The sequence below is a fragment of the Triticum aestivum genome, chromosome 1B, assembly GCF_018294505.1.
Source record: "Triticum aestivum cultivar Chinese Spring chromosome 1B, IWGSC CS RefSeq v2.1, whole genome shotgun sequence".
Lineage (NCBI taxonomy): Eukaryota > Viridiplantae > Streptophyta > Magnoliopsida > Poales > Poaceae > Triticum > Triticum aestivum.
The window spans coordinates 645,378,900-645,392,796 of record NC_057795.1 but is presented as its reverse complement, the minus strand read 5'-3'; the positions used below and the strand labels follow the sequence as shown (position 1 = coordinate 645,392,796).

Sequence of the window (13,897 nt, the reverse complement as noted above, 5' to 3'; positions counted from 1 at the left end):
TACCTCCAGCAGCGCCCATATCCCTTCACCATCTCATCCATCCACGTGAGAATCTTGTTTGCGCCAAGCGAAGCAAACAGTTCCTGCAAAACAGAAATCCATGGCAGCTATAGGCAGGAGCAATGCCCCCCAAAGCGTAAAACCAGCAGTGCAAAAATCAACCCCGACGAAGCAAAACAATGCAAACGGAACAACAACAACGAGAATAAACTGAGGAAAAACGTTTGTCTCCTCTTCCAAGCTCTTCCCCAGGCTCAGCAAGTCTGGTACTCTGCACAGCCCGCCGCCACCCCGGCCCCCACCACGGAGGAGCGGAAACAGTGGCAGCAGGCTTCGACAAACCAGCCCGCCGCCACCCCGGCCCCGACAACGGAGGCGCGAAAACAGCGGCGGCGGGCTTAGACCGACCATTTGTAAACCAACGAACCATTTGTCATCGACGACACAACCGAACGAAAGTCTTAAGAAAAGGAAAAGAGCCGAATGTTGGCTAGAGTTCTTTTTTGTTTTTTGTTTGTTTCGACTGACGCTCATGGAATGCCCATGAATCTACTGCTGCCTTCAACCCCTCTTCCTCCGGCTACCACGCTCCTCCGCATCGACGACGCCAAAATGATTTTCTTCTCCCGCCGTGTCGTCGTCGGAATCGCACCTCTCAGAGCTCAGGTCGTCCTCCTACACCATTGCTTGCAGGCCAGCCCGCTGTAAAACAACACAAACATTATCAAGCTTGGCTGCTGAAAGAGAGAACAAAAAAAAGTGTGCAGTGGAGATGGAGTGGTGTACCTTCTTTTGCTTCTTCTGGCACACCATGTACCTGGCCCTGGTCACCTCAGGCAGCGTCTACCCCGGGAACAGTTTCTGCGCCAACACATCGTCCATCGTGTCAGCCTTACCGCTCGTAGTAACACCGAGACGAATGCATGCATGGAAGACGGACAAAAAAAGAATGGTGGTGCGTGGCGTACCTGGAGCTTGTCTTCTACGGCCTTGGGGTGGCACTGCTGGGGGCGGTAGGGCAGCCTGCCGCCGGTCATCGAGAACCAGTCCTCCTCCTTCTCTCTGCGGGTGAGCTGGGTCGCGATGAACGGCACGGGCGGCCGGGCCACCGCCGCCACCGCGGCGGCCGCCGCCCTCTGTGCGACGTGTCGCGCCACCGCTGGGGGCTCCTGCACCATCGGCGCCTTGCCTTTCTCCTTCATCGATGCCTGGCGCAGTGGCTGCTGCCTCTGCAGCGTCGGCTGCCTAGGCTCCTCCTTGGGCGCCGGCTCCTGCTCGCCGTTGCTGGCGTGAGCCGCCTTGTCCGCCGCCTGACGTTACGGCTGCCGCCTCGGCTGCTGCTGTGGCGGCTTAGGCTCATGCACCTTGGGCGCCGACTCCTGCTCGGTGGTGCGAGGCGCCTTGTCCGCCACTTGCTGTTGCTCGCCAGCAGCGGCATGAGGGTCCTCCGCGGATGATCTGGTCACTGTCATTTTCGGCATCATCGGTAAGCAAGGACGACGGACACGACCTAAACTGAGCAATGCCTATGCGATCTGGCCTGCCCAGCGACTACAAGTACTACTCTACAGATGGATGTATAGATGGTTGGATATGCACAAGCAAGCACACTAATGCCACTAATGCATGTATCAAATCTCTACTACTAATGCTGATTTAGCGGTGATATCACCAGTTCGTCTGCACCCGCGTATACATACAATAGAACGAAACTATTAATAACATTAGTGCCAGGATAGACACTCCTGTTTGCGTGTAGAGTGATCGCCCAGAATAATGAGGTGCCGATTAATGCATGCGGCGTTACTTACTTTGCTGTACTGCTGGCGTATAAAGGGAAAGAATACAAATGGTGTAATTGAGTAAAGAATGCGACACTTTTTCTAAAAAATGGAGGGGGACCCCCAACGCCACGCAAGTGAGACCCTGTTCGGCCCTGACCCGAGCCAACGGGCAGCAGCACGGACCCGACCGGACCGGCCCGACCGAGACGGCACAACACAGACGGAGTGCGGACGCTACCGCCGTGGATGTCGGGCAGGTCCCATGGTGGCTACCTTACCTAACGTTGACGCGGAATGGGGCGTGGCGTGCATACCTGTGCTGCGAGAGGGTGGCGGCGTGTGATGGTGGCGGCGTGAGGTGGCAGTGGCGAGACGGTCGCAGCGCGAGGAGTGTGTGGCGAGGTGTCGAGGATGACGGGGCCACAGGCGCTCGGCGGCGGCATCAGCTTCTCCGCCTCCGCGCGCGGCTGGGCCTGGCCTTGCGCCGCCGGGCGTTTCTTCAGCCTTAAGATGGCCCGGCAATGCACCTGAGCGGGGATCAGCTGGGGCTCAGCCGCGGAGGTGGGAGTGGGCACCGGTGCTGGCGCAGGAGTAGGCACCGGTACGGGTGCAGGAGGTTGAGTGGGCGCGAGCGCGTGCGGCTCGCGGCGGGCGCACGAGTGCTTCTTGTGGCCCCACTTGGGCGGGACGGGGTCTTTCGGCGCGGCGATGGCGATGCGGCTGCTGCTGCTGCCGCCGCCGAGGTTGGTTCCCTGGGTGGCCTGGGCGGCGAGGTTGTAGATCCCGCCCACGCCGAGGTCGGCTCCCTGGGTAGCCTGGGCGGCGAGGTTGTAGACGCCGCCGTCGAGGCTGTTGTATACCTGGGAGGCCTGGGCATCGAAGGTGTAGACCGCGCCACCGAGGCTGTTGGATACCTCGGAGGCTTGGGCTGCCAAGTCGTAGAGGCTGCCGCCCAGGTTGAGTCCCTGCGAGGAGTGCACGAAGGTGTTGTGCAGTGGGTGATCGCTCACGATGACAATGGATGAGGATGCCGGACGCCCTCCTGGCCAGCGCTGCTTGAGCGAGGCGCGGGCGAGGTAGGACGCGAGGCTCGAGTTGTCAGCGTCCACGGCTGTGGCCCCGTCGCGCTCGTCCATGCTTGGTGTGGGTGATGGTGCGTGTTCTGTTAGCTTCCTGGTGGTGGAGCTGCCACTGCCGCTGCCACTGCCATTTGGGACTGGAACGGACTCTGGGTTGATCCTCTGGTACCTGCATGGAAAACAAGATCAGACAATGCAAATACGATGTTAGCCAGTGACTTGGATCGCACGAAACCAAGTCAAACACTTGGGATACAATATGAAACCAACAGCAAAAAACTTCTTCCCCTCATCGCGAGAACTGTAAACCAAAACCAAAATTAGTTCTAAAACGCAACCACACCTACAAACTGCAGAAACTGAAGTGCGAAACCCAAGCACTCGAAGATCTGCTCAACAGAAATCCACAAAAATAAGCGCACACGGTACTGCCTGCAGCGACAACATGGAAACAATCGGTTAAAAGCATGAATCTTTCTCCATGACAGACCAAAAAGAAATCCTAATACAGAACAAAATCGACACGAAAACTCTGCAATCAGTCACAACAGCCGTCGAGTGGGGAAAGAAAAGAATTTGAGGCAGTGAGACGAGAAACATTGGTAAAAATCAGCAGTGAGAGAAGACAGGCAACCAAACCGGGAAATATTGGTAAAATCCGCCGGCTCCTCCTCGGTGGTGCGAGGCGCCTTGTCCGCCGCTTGCCGTTGCGGCTGCTGCTGCTCGCCGGCAGCGACATGAGGGTCCTCCGGAGATGATCTGGTCACCATCATGTTCGACATCGTCAGCAAGCAAGGAGGACAGACACGACCGAAACTGAACAATGTCTATGGGATGTACCTTGCGCAGCCAATACAAGTACACCGCATATATATAAAAGGAGACCTCAACTCTACAGATGGATAGATGGATGGTTGGATATGCACAAGCAAGCAGACTAATTAATGCCACTAATGCGGCCAAATCTCTACTACTGGAAGGATCATATACTAATATCATGCATATGATACTAGTGTACGATACTGCCTCCCATAATATCATATATTAGTATCAGTTTTGCTAGAACTCATCTAGATGAGATATAATTTGGTCTCGTTCACCTTTTATAGCCATTGGATGTGACGCTATAAGATGCGTGTGTGTTGATATGGGTTGTATCTGTTCTTATTTTCAAAGTCAATGAGACAAAATTATATCTCATCTAGATGAGTTCTAAGTACTCCCAGCTATTAATGGCATTAGTGCCAGGACAAACATTGCTGTTTGCACCCCGCAAAAAAAAGACACTGTTGTTTGCGTGTAGAGTGATCACAACACAACACAGACGATGCTGGAGATCGCCCAGATTATCAGTATCTATCCCGGAGATAATGAGGTGCCGATTAATTTGGGTGGCGTTACTTACTTGTATTGCTGGCATATAAAGGGCAAGAATACAAAAGGTATATTTGAGTAAAGAAACGCGCCACTATTTCTAGAAATGGAGGGGGACCCGCAACGCCACGCAAATGAGACCGGGCTCGGCCCTGGCTCTAGCACACGAGCAGCAGGTAGGGCCAGACGAGTAACGCTACACGTAAAGAGTTATAAGGTTTTACAAATAGGGTTAATTTGATTGGTCAATAGGTGAGGAACACGGCTCACCCCCCTGAAAATCAGGGGGGCAAGTTTATGATTGGTTACTAGATGAAAAGATCCTTTAAAATCCTGTAATCTTTTGTACGACTAGCATTTTTGGGGCCAGACTGACCCGACCATGACAGTGCAAGGCAACTCAACATGGACGGAGTGGGGACGCTGCCACCATGGACGACGGGCAGGTCCCATGGTGGCTACCTTACCTGGCTTCGACAGAGAATGGTGCGTGGCGTACGTACCTGCGTTGTGAGAGAGTGGCGGCGCGAGGTGGCAGTGGCGAGAGGGTGGAAGCACGAGGAATCTGTTGCGAGGTGTCGAGGATGACCGGGTCGCGGGCGCTCAGCGACGCATTGGGTTCTCCGCCTTCGCGCGCGACTGGGCCTGGCCTTGCATCATCAGGCATTTCTTGATCCTTAGGTTGGCCCGGCGACACGCCAGCAGAACCCGCGCCGTCACTCACGAGCGCGATGCCGCGCCGGTCGTGGATGTTGACAGGTCGAGCCTCATGTCCTACCTCGCCTGTTTCTCGCTCGAGCAGCGCCAACCACGATGGCGTCCGTCGTCCTCATCTGCTGCCGTCATGAGGGACCACCAGCTGCACAACGCCGTCCCGTACTCCTCCCAGGGACTCAATCCTCGGTGGCAGGCTCTACAACTTGGCCACCCAAGCCTCCGAGCCATCCAACAGCCTCAACGGCGCAGTCTACATCTTCGCCGCACAAGCCTCCTTGGCATACAATAGCCTCGGCAACGGGCTCTACAACCTCGTCGCCCAGGCCACCCAGGGAGGCGACCTCGGCGGCGGTCTCTACAACCTCGCCGACCAGGCCACCCAGGGAGCCGACCTCGACGGCGGGCTCTACAAACATTCCGCCCAGGTCACTTGGGGAGGCGACCTCGACGACGGCGGTATCGACATCGCGGCTGCTTCCGCTGCCGAGGTCGCCTCCCAGGGTGGCCTGGGCGGCAAGGTTGTAGAGCCTGCCGCCGATGTCGGCTACATGGGTGGCCTGGGCGACGAGTTTGTAGAGCCCACTGCCGAGGTCGCCTCTCTGGGTGCCCTGGGCGGCGAGGTTGTAGAGCCCGCTACCTAGGCTGTTGTATGCCTGGGAGGCTTGTGCGGCGAAGGTGTAGACCACTCCGCCGAGGCTGTTGGATGGATCGGAGGCTTGGGTGGCCAAGTTGTAGAGCCCGTCCCCGAGGTTGAGTCCCTGAGAGGAGAGGGTGGCGGCATTGTACAGCTGGTGGTCCCTCATGATGGCAGCAGATGAGGACGACGGACGCCCTTGTGGCTGGTGCTGCTTGAGCGAGGCGCGGGCGAGGTAGGACGTGAGGCTCGACCTGTCGGCATCCACGGCTGGGGCGCCGTCATGCTTGTCCATGCTTGGTGTGGGTGACAGCGGGTTCTGCTGGCTTCCTGGTGGCTCCGATGCCGCTGCCGCCGCCATTGGGGACTCGGACGGATTCCGGGCTGATCCTGTGGTACCTGCATGGAAAATGGAAATCGGACAATCCACAGATAGCATTAGCGAGTATGAGAACCACTTCAAACACTTGGGATGCATATTGAGAACCACAAATAGCAAAGAAATTCTTCCCCTCGTCGCGAGAATTCTATCTAAACCAAAATCAGTTCCAAAAAGGAACCATGTCTACGGACTGAGAAATTGAATTGCGAACGCCGAACATTCGAAGATCTGTTCGACAGAAATCCGTACAGAAACAATCGGGCAAACACATGAATCTTCCGCCATGATCATGTTGCCGCTGCGAAGTCAGACCAAACAGAAATCCTACTAAAGGTGAACAAAATCGAAAGGAAACTCCGAAATCAGTCACAACAGCCACCGACTGGGGAAAAGCGAAAGAATTTGCAACCAAACCGGGAAAGATTGGTAAAATGAATCCAACAGTGAGATGAGACAGTAAAGCAAGCAACAGAACCAGATCAGGAACCAAACGGAGCACCGGCGACCTGAAGATTAGATAAACTCTGCTCCAGGCAAAACAAAAATAGACGCACACAGAAAGAAATGACCACCGCAAACAAAAAAATTAACTCAGAATCAATCTCTTGGCAGGAAGGAACGAACAACCCAGAACACGGCACGGGAAGAACGCCGGGAGAGAAATCGCGGTGGCGATAGGGAGATTTTGGCCATGGCATGGCCTATGATTACCTTGGGATTTGAGAGGCAAAAGTGATGTCGGATCTCACCAGAGTCAATCGTGGTCGTGCAGCAGGGTGGATCTGGAGGAGGCCGCCGCGACGCGCGAGTAGCTGACCAGTAGGGCTTGGCCTCTAAGCGGCACACCATCGCAGTTCCCACAATTGATTCGGCAGCAAGAGCGATGAGGCAAGATGCGCCGATGATGGGTGAGGGTGATAGGGACGAGCGGATAATAGATCTACTTGGTCGAGGCTATGCGGCACCATCTTCGTGGACGGGTGGTGAATGATGGTAGGAGGATCGATTTGGGGAAGAGGGAAAGGCTGGGAGAAGGGAGAAGGGTTGGTGGCGGCTAGGAGAGGATAGAGGAGTCGAATGTGGATTGATTTAGGGTTCCATCATGGGATGGATGGATGTAGTATTTTTATACAGGAGAAATGCTAGGGCCCACATGCCGGGCCTAATTGAGGACACTCGTGGATATCAGGTACATGAGTGGTGGAATGTACCCACCCTCACGATACCTGGTGGGACAACATTTGGCCCATACGCATGCCTGTGGTTATCAAATTGAGCACAAATAAGGTAATTAGCTGATGGTGTGCCTCCTAGGACATGCATGTGCAGTGCCATGGAGGCTATGCTTGATGGGCATGTCCATAGTCAAAAGCACCGGCGATGAGGTCACCTATCAGTGTAATAAGAAACGAAGGAGTAAGAGAGGGATCCAAGGGCGACCAAGAGAGAGAAGGAGAGAGAGAGAACGCATACCAGAGGTAGTGAAGATCTGGTTGATGGTGACCGTGCCGACGATTGAGAGCATGAGAAGGGGGATCAGCACCCTCATTTGGTCGGGGAACCCCATCGATGTTGATGCATAGATGGCTCCTCCGAAGAGGCTTCCCGTCAGCCCGTCACAATGGCATGAGGCTCGATCTAGGAAGAGGGAAGGCTTGGGAGAACAGATGGTTGGCGGCGGCTAGCGGAGAAAAGAGGACTATTGTGCGGTTTGATTTAGGGTTCTGGTGTGAGAAGGTTGGGTGTGGTATATTTATATGGGAGAAATGATAGAGCGCACATATCGGGCCTAATTGATGGGCCCACGGGAATCAGCTACAAGGAGCGCTCGATTGTACCCATCCCCATGACACCCTGCGTGGACTACATTTGGCCCATACACATACCCGTGGGTAGTAAATTTGGCCCCATAAGGTAATTAGGTGATGGTGTGCCTTCTGAGATATGCGTGTGCAGTGCCTTGGAGGATATGCGTGTGCAGTGCCTTGGACGCACCAGCGAGGAGGTCGTCGGTCGATGGAACAAGAAATAGGGAGAAGTAGAGAGATCTAAGGGCGGCTAGGAAAGAGCGCACCCAAGGTAGTGAAGATCTGGCCAATGGTGGCCACACCGGTGAATGAGAGCTGGAAGAGGGAAATTCACATGCTCACATGGCCGGCGAACCCTATCGACGATGGTGCATAAAGGGGCCCACCAGAGAGGCTTCCTGCAGTCTGTCATAGTGGCGTGCTGCCCCAGATCTTGGTCCCCATCTCCTTGGCCGAGTCGAGGAATGGAGGAGGAGGCCGCAGCACGAGGCGACATTGAGGGTGTGGTGCAACCGTCACTAAGGGAATACCTTCGAATTCAATGGGATTATTTTGGCAGAATAGGAACGCACCATTATCCCTGTGCGGTCTTAGGTGCCACCACCCCTATGTTCACGTGACTCATCAAGGCATGACATGGAAATGGGAGGATAAGCACTCGCATCTCACCTTCCCCATCTCAGCCGTTGGTTCAAGAACCCACGGTTACTGATCTATTCACTACTCTATGAGTCGCCGCGAAGAGAAAGAAACACATATTCCTCTAAAATAGAAACAAACACACATTTCTTTCCAACGAAAAAACCAAACAATGAGCATATTTTAAGGTTCATAACGGGTAAGCCTTGCTACTATCAATTTTCACATATGAAAATGGGAGTTCCTTTCACAGTTTCACTTCTATATAAGTTTGAATGGATATGGGTATAATGTATATAAAATTACTTATTTTTAATCATAACATGCAATCATAACTTGGTATATATTAATCTTAGCTTGATATGTATTATTGTGGTATAAATGTGACACTATCAATTACTTGGGATCCGGAACACAACACTAGGATAAGACATTGTAGATGAGGATGCACACCTAACCACTACCTGGTGACGGCTCAAGGGTTAATGGTTAATGTGACTACACATAGAAAAATAAAGAAGATGCATGGAATCCCCTTCTAATTTCTAGTTAATCATATGTTGTGCCATGGGCCAGTTTATGTATTGGACTGAATAAACATTTTCTTAATCACATGGCGGAGGGGCCTCGGTTGCCCTGCTCCTATGTGGGGAACCCCGGATCTGGAGCGGCGGCTCCATTGGCAAGGCATGACCAGCTAACAGCTGTGCGGGTGGTGGATCCAGTGTCCCGGCCGCGCGGGCGGCAGAAACCGGTGGTCGTTGGCGGCCGGCGGCAACTTCTGCAATGGTCGGTGTGCGTGATCTGGCACCTCCCTTCCTCCCCTGTTCGGCGTGCGGACCAGCCTGGTCGGGCCGCGCTTCCTCTTGGTCCCTGTTCTGTACAGGAGGTGCTGCTGGTGACAGAGATCTAGTTCAGGCGAAATCCCTGGCCGGCCATGACCGGCCACGCCGACGGCGACGCCTGAGGGCACCGTTTCCCTCCTTGGAGGCGTCCGTATGGACCGATCTCCTCACTTCACCTTCCACTAGGTCTCCCAGGCGAAAGCCCTAACTCTATTGGGCAGCGGCGGCGCTCATGGCGTCGTTCCCTTCTTGAAGGCGCCGCTCTGGGAACCTTGGGTTTAGGTGGCGCTTGTGGGTGGTGGGCGATGGCGGTGGTGCGGCCCTGCCCTAGCATGGATTTACATCTGTTGCTTGGAGATGGACTCGCGTAGGTGGAGGTCGTCGGCTGGCATCATGGTGGCGTCAATGGCGAAGGACTTGCCAAGGCTCGCATAGGTGGAGGTCGATGTTTGGCGTCGTGGTGGCGTCGATGGCGGAGGACTTGCCAATCTACTCTGAAGATGGACCAGTGGAAGATGACGGCGAGGACACATGTGAGTGCGTCAGACCGGTTTGAGCCCCGGACCCAGCAGATGGCTCGGTCATGGCATCCGGCTTTAGATGTTTGGCTTAGGTGAGAGGTATGGGTATGTGGCTGATACGTCCATTTTGCATCATGCTTTTATATCAATATTTATTGCATTATGGGCTGTTATTACACATTATATCTCAATACTTATGGCTATTCTCTCTTATTTTACAAGGTTTACCATGAAGAGGGAGAATGCTGGCAGCTGGAATTCTGGGCTGGAAAAGGAGCAAATATTGGAGACCTATTCTGCGCAACTCCAAAAGTCCTAAAACTCGGAATATATTAAAATAAATAAAGAGAAATCGTCGCCAAAGATGAAGGCCAGGGGGCCCACACCCTGCTCACGAGGGTGGGGGCGCCCCCCTGGGGCACGCCCCCCTACCTCGTGCGCCCACTAGTGGCTCTCCGACGCCCATCTTCTCCTATATGAAGTCTTTCGATGAGAAAAAAACATTAAGCAACCTTTCGGGATGAGACTCGGCCGCCACGAGGCGGAACCTTGAGGGAACCAATCTAGGGCTCCGGCAGAGCTGTTCTGCCGGGGACACTTCCCTCCGGGAGGGGGAAATCATGACCAACGTCATCACCAACGATCCTCTCATCGGGAGAGGGCAATATCCATCAACATCTTCACCAGCACCATCTCATCTCCAAACCCTAGTTCATCTCTTGTATCCAATTCTTGTCTCCAAGTCCGGGATTGGTGCTAGTAGGTTGCTAGTAGTGTTGAATACTCCTTGTAGTTGATGCTAGTTGGTTTATTTGGTGGAAGATCATATGTTCAGATCCTTTATGCATATTATTACCCCTCTGATTATGAATATGAATATGCTTTGTGAGTAGTTACGTTTGTTCCTGAGTATAAGGGAGAAGTCTTGCTATTAGTAGTCATGTGAATTTGGTATTCGTTTGATATTTTGATGAGATGTATGTTGTCTAGACTCTAGTGGTGTTATGTGAACGTCGACTACATAACACTTCACCATTATTTGGGCCTAGAGGAAGGCATTGGGAAGTAATAAAGTAGATGATGGGTTGCTAGAGTGACAGAAGCTTAAACCCTAGTTTATGCGTTGCTTTGTATAACTACTATGGTTCGTAATTATTTATCTCCATATTCGTAACTACTATGGCTTGTAGGAGATATGCCCTAGAGGCAATAACAAATGTTATTATTTATCTCCATATTCGTAATTATGTTTATATTCTGTGCTATAACTACTATGGTTCCCGAGCCCGTATATCCATAAAGGCTCTAAGGAAAACCTATGTGCACGTGTGGAATAATAAATGGTAAAAGTCAAGCCTCTAAGACTGGCTCAAGCTTTGCATGATGATCACATTTTCCTGATCATGGGCATGTCTATGCCACCAACTTTGGGGATACAATATTAGAAGAACACTTGTGTTGAATCGACCCAATTGATGTTATGCTATGAGATATGTTCGTCATGAAATAATGGTAAATAACATAGAGAAAGTTAATGTTTGCATAATTCCTTAGACCATGAGAGTATCAAGTTCCTTCATGCTTCTTCATGAACTTTGGGGTTTGTTAAACGCCATCCGTAAATAGGTGGCTACGGCGGCTTACGAGTTCATTGAAAAGTATGACAAGGAACTAGATAGCTCAAGATTGGGATTTGCTTCTCTGACGATGGAGAGATATTCTTTGGGCCCTCTCGGTTTTATGGTTTCATCATCGTCTGGCCAGATACCGTGTGATTTCATCATAAGGACGCCGGAATGCAGAAGCGAGAAAGGAGAACAAAACTGATAACGAGGAAACTGACATAGTGGACAAAGTTGTTGATCCACGAGGATGCCGATAAATCTCACCTTGGGTGTTTGTAACATATCGTGAAGCAAGAGGAATAACACACGACATGTTCACTCGAATATTCATTCGCGTGTGTATAGGGATCAATATGGATGTCCAAGGTTTCGCTATTGATTATTGACCGAGTAGAGTTCTAGTCATGTTTATACTTCACCGAACCTATAGGGTCACACACTTAAGGGTCATCTATCTGCTAAGTAATATAAAGGGAGTCCGGGAGATTGTTTTCGGAAAAGTTTCAGAGACGACAGAAAAGTTTCAGAGAGTAAAACGGGAAATGTTTTGGAGACAAACTACATACCGGAAATATTTTGGAATGATTCTATATTTTTTTAGTGGGTGCGAGAAATGTTCTGGACCATTCAGAATTTTTCTGGATTTTTCGACACTAGTAACATTTCTAGAAAAGTTGTCATTAATAGTACAGTGAATAGTGTAACACTATTAGGGTACAACCCCTTTTGGTGGCTTTTTGGAAAGCCACCTTTTGGGGCTTTGTCCATAAAGTTGTGGAGCATAACTTGAGGAGGTGGGGGGCCCTTTGTGGCAGCCCAAAATGTCCTTGGTACGGGGGGGCCACCCAAGGGGCTTACTCCCACTTTTGGTGGCTTTTTGGTGGAAAATTTCCAGGGGCTTTTTGGTATTTTTCAAGTGCCCTCTACCTCTTACCTCCCACTATAAATAAAGGTGGAGAGAGCTCTCCATTTCACTCAATCTCTTTCAAACACATGCCATGCAATGATTTGGCTTTCTATATCCCTCTCCACAAAATAGTTTTGTACCCCGAAAGGCTGTCTAGTCTTCGGTGGGGCCTAGTTCTGGACGACAAAGCCCTGCTGGATAGTTGACACTGTATGTGTGCAACCCGGTACAGATGTCGTAGTTTTTATCTTAGTTTGAGAGATAGCCTGAGGTTCTGTCCGATGATCTAACCATGTGCCTCCCGAAGGGCTGTCCGAGGGACTGATCAAGTTTCTGTCCAAGGGTCTCCCGAAGGGTTGTTCGACGGACCGCCTGAGGAGATTCCTGGGGGAGTACATCTCGTGGTTGGGAGGTTGTAAAATCTGAGTTGCGGGGATCTCCACCAATGATCTCCACTGACTCTCCTTCCGCTGCGCTACGAGCCGGTAATGATCAGATCAGACCCTGTATGCATCTTCATAGTGGTCCTGGGTTGGTGCGTAGGTCAGAATTATTTTGTTTTCTACTGCGTTGCCCTAAAGGTTTATCAATGTCGGCATGGGCCATGGCCCTATCTCCCCCCCCCCCCCACTTCCTCCGTCACTGCATGTGATAGACGAATTTTTTCAAAGGAATTGTTCAAAATTTTCATAGATGTTTTGAATGAAGTCATTGAGTTGCATAAGTGCTTGAACATAGATTTTTGTTTCCATTTAGAAGCCATTTTTATGGTACATGCAAATCAAATTTCAAATATTTCCACTAAATACATAGAAATGCTTTTAATACCTCAAAATAGAAATGACTTAAGAAAAAAAAACTAAATTTGACATGAACAAACAAATAAGTATGTTGCATGTAGAAAAGTTTGGGACATTTGAAATCTATAGTTTTGATAGGCACTCCACATGGTACCTTAATTTGGTGTGTTCAAAACAATAAGAAATACAAATCAGTACATAAAAAGATGGAACATGCAGGTATATTAGTGTACATTACCACAATATCTAGTTGCAGTACAAAATCAAGTGAAAATGATGAACAAACCATGATGTGGACTAAAATGTATGGATTTTTAACGCAATCTCATTAGGTAATATGATGAACCCATACAAAATTTCATTGTATTTAAACCGCGTTGAGATTTTATAGAAAAATAAAGCAAATAGGATGTTTGTAATTGTATGGAATTTTCAATTTTTTAAAAAAAATTATCATATTTTTTGAAAGGAGGCTATGAGTTACATAAGTGCTTGAACATGATTTGCTTTCAATTTGGAGACCATTTTAAGGTACATGTAGTTCATATTTCAAATATATCCAGTAAATAGATAGAAATGCATTTAATGCCTACAAAATTGCAGATGGTTTTAGAAAGATGCCTAAATTTGACATTTAGCCTAGTCCCAGACATGAAGCCTTATTCCCATAGCCACACCATACCATAATTTTTATTTGAGCAAAGATAATTAACCTAAACCCATTTTACCAATGGCATTCTCTCTTGGCCTGCCTATCACTGGCCCGCGATGCTAATATTGTG

General features: G+C 50.6%; 1 pseudogene; it reads right to left on the bottom strand.

Moving 5' to 3' along the window:
* Positions 1-380: 380 nt before the first annotated feature.
* On the bottom strand, positions 381-3,645 carry LOC123081301 (ras-associated and pleckstrin homology domains-containing protein 1-like; annotated as a pseudogene).
* Between the last annotated feature and the right edge of the window lie 10,252 nt (positions 3,646-13,897).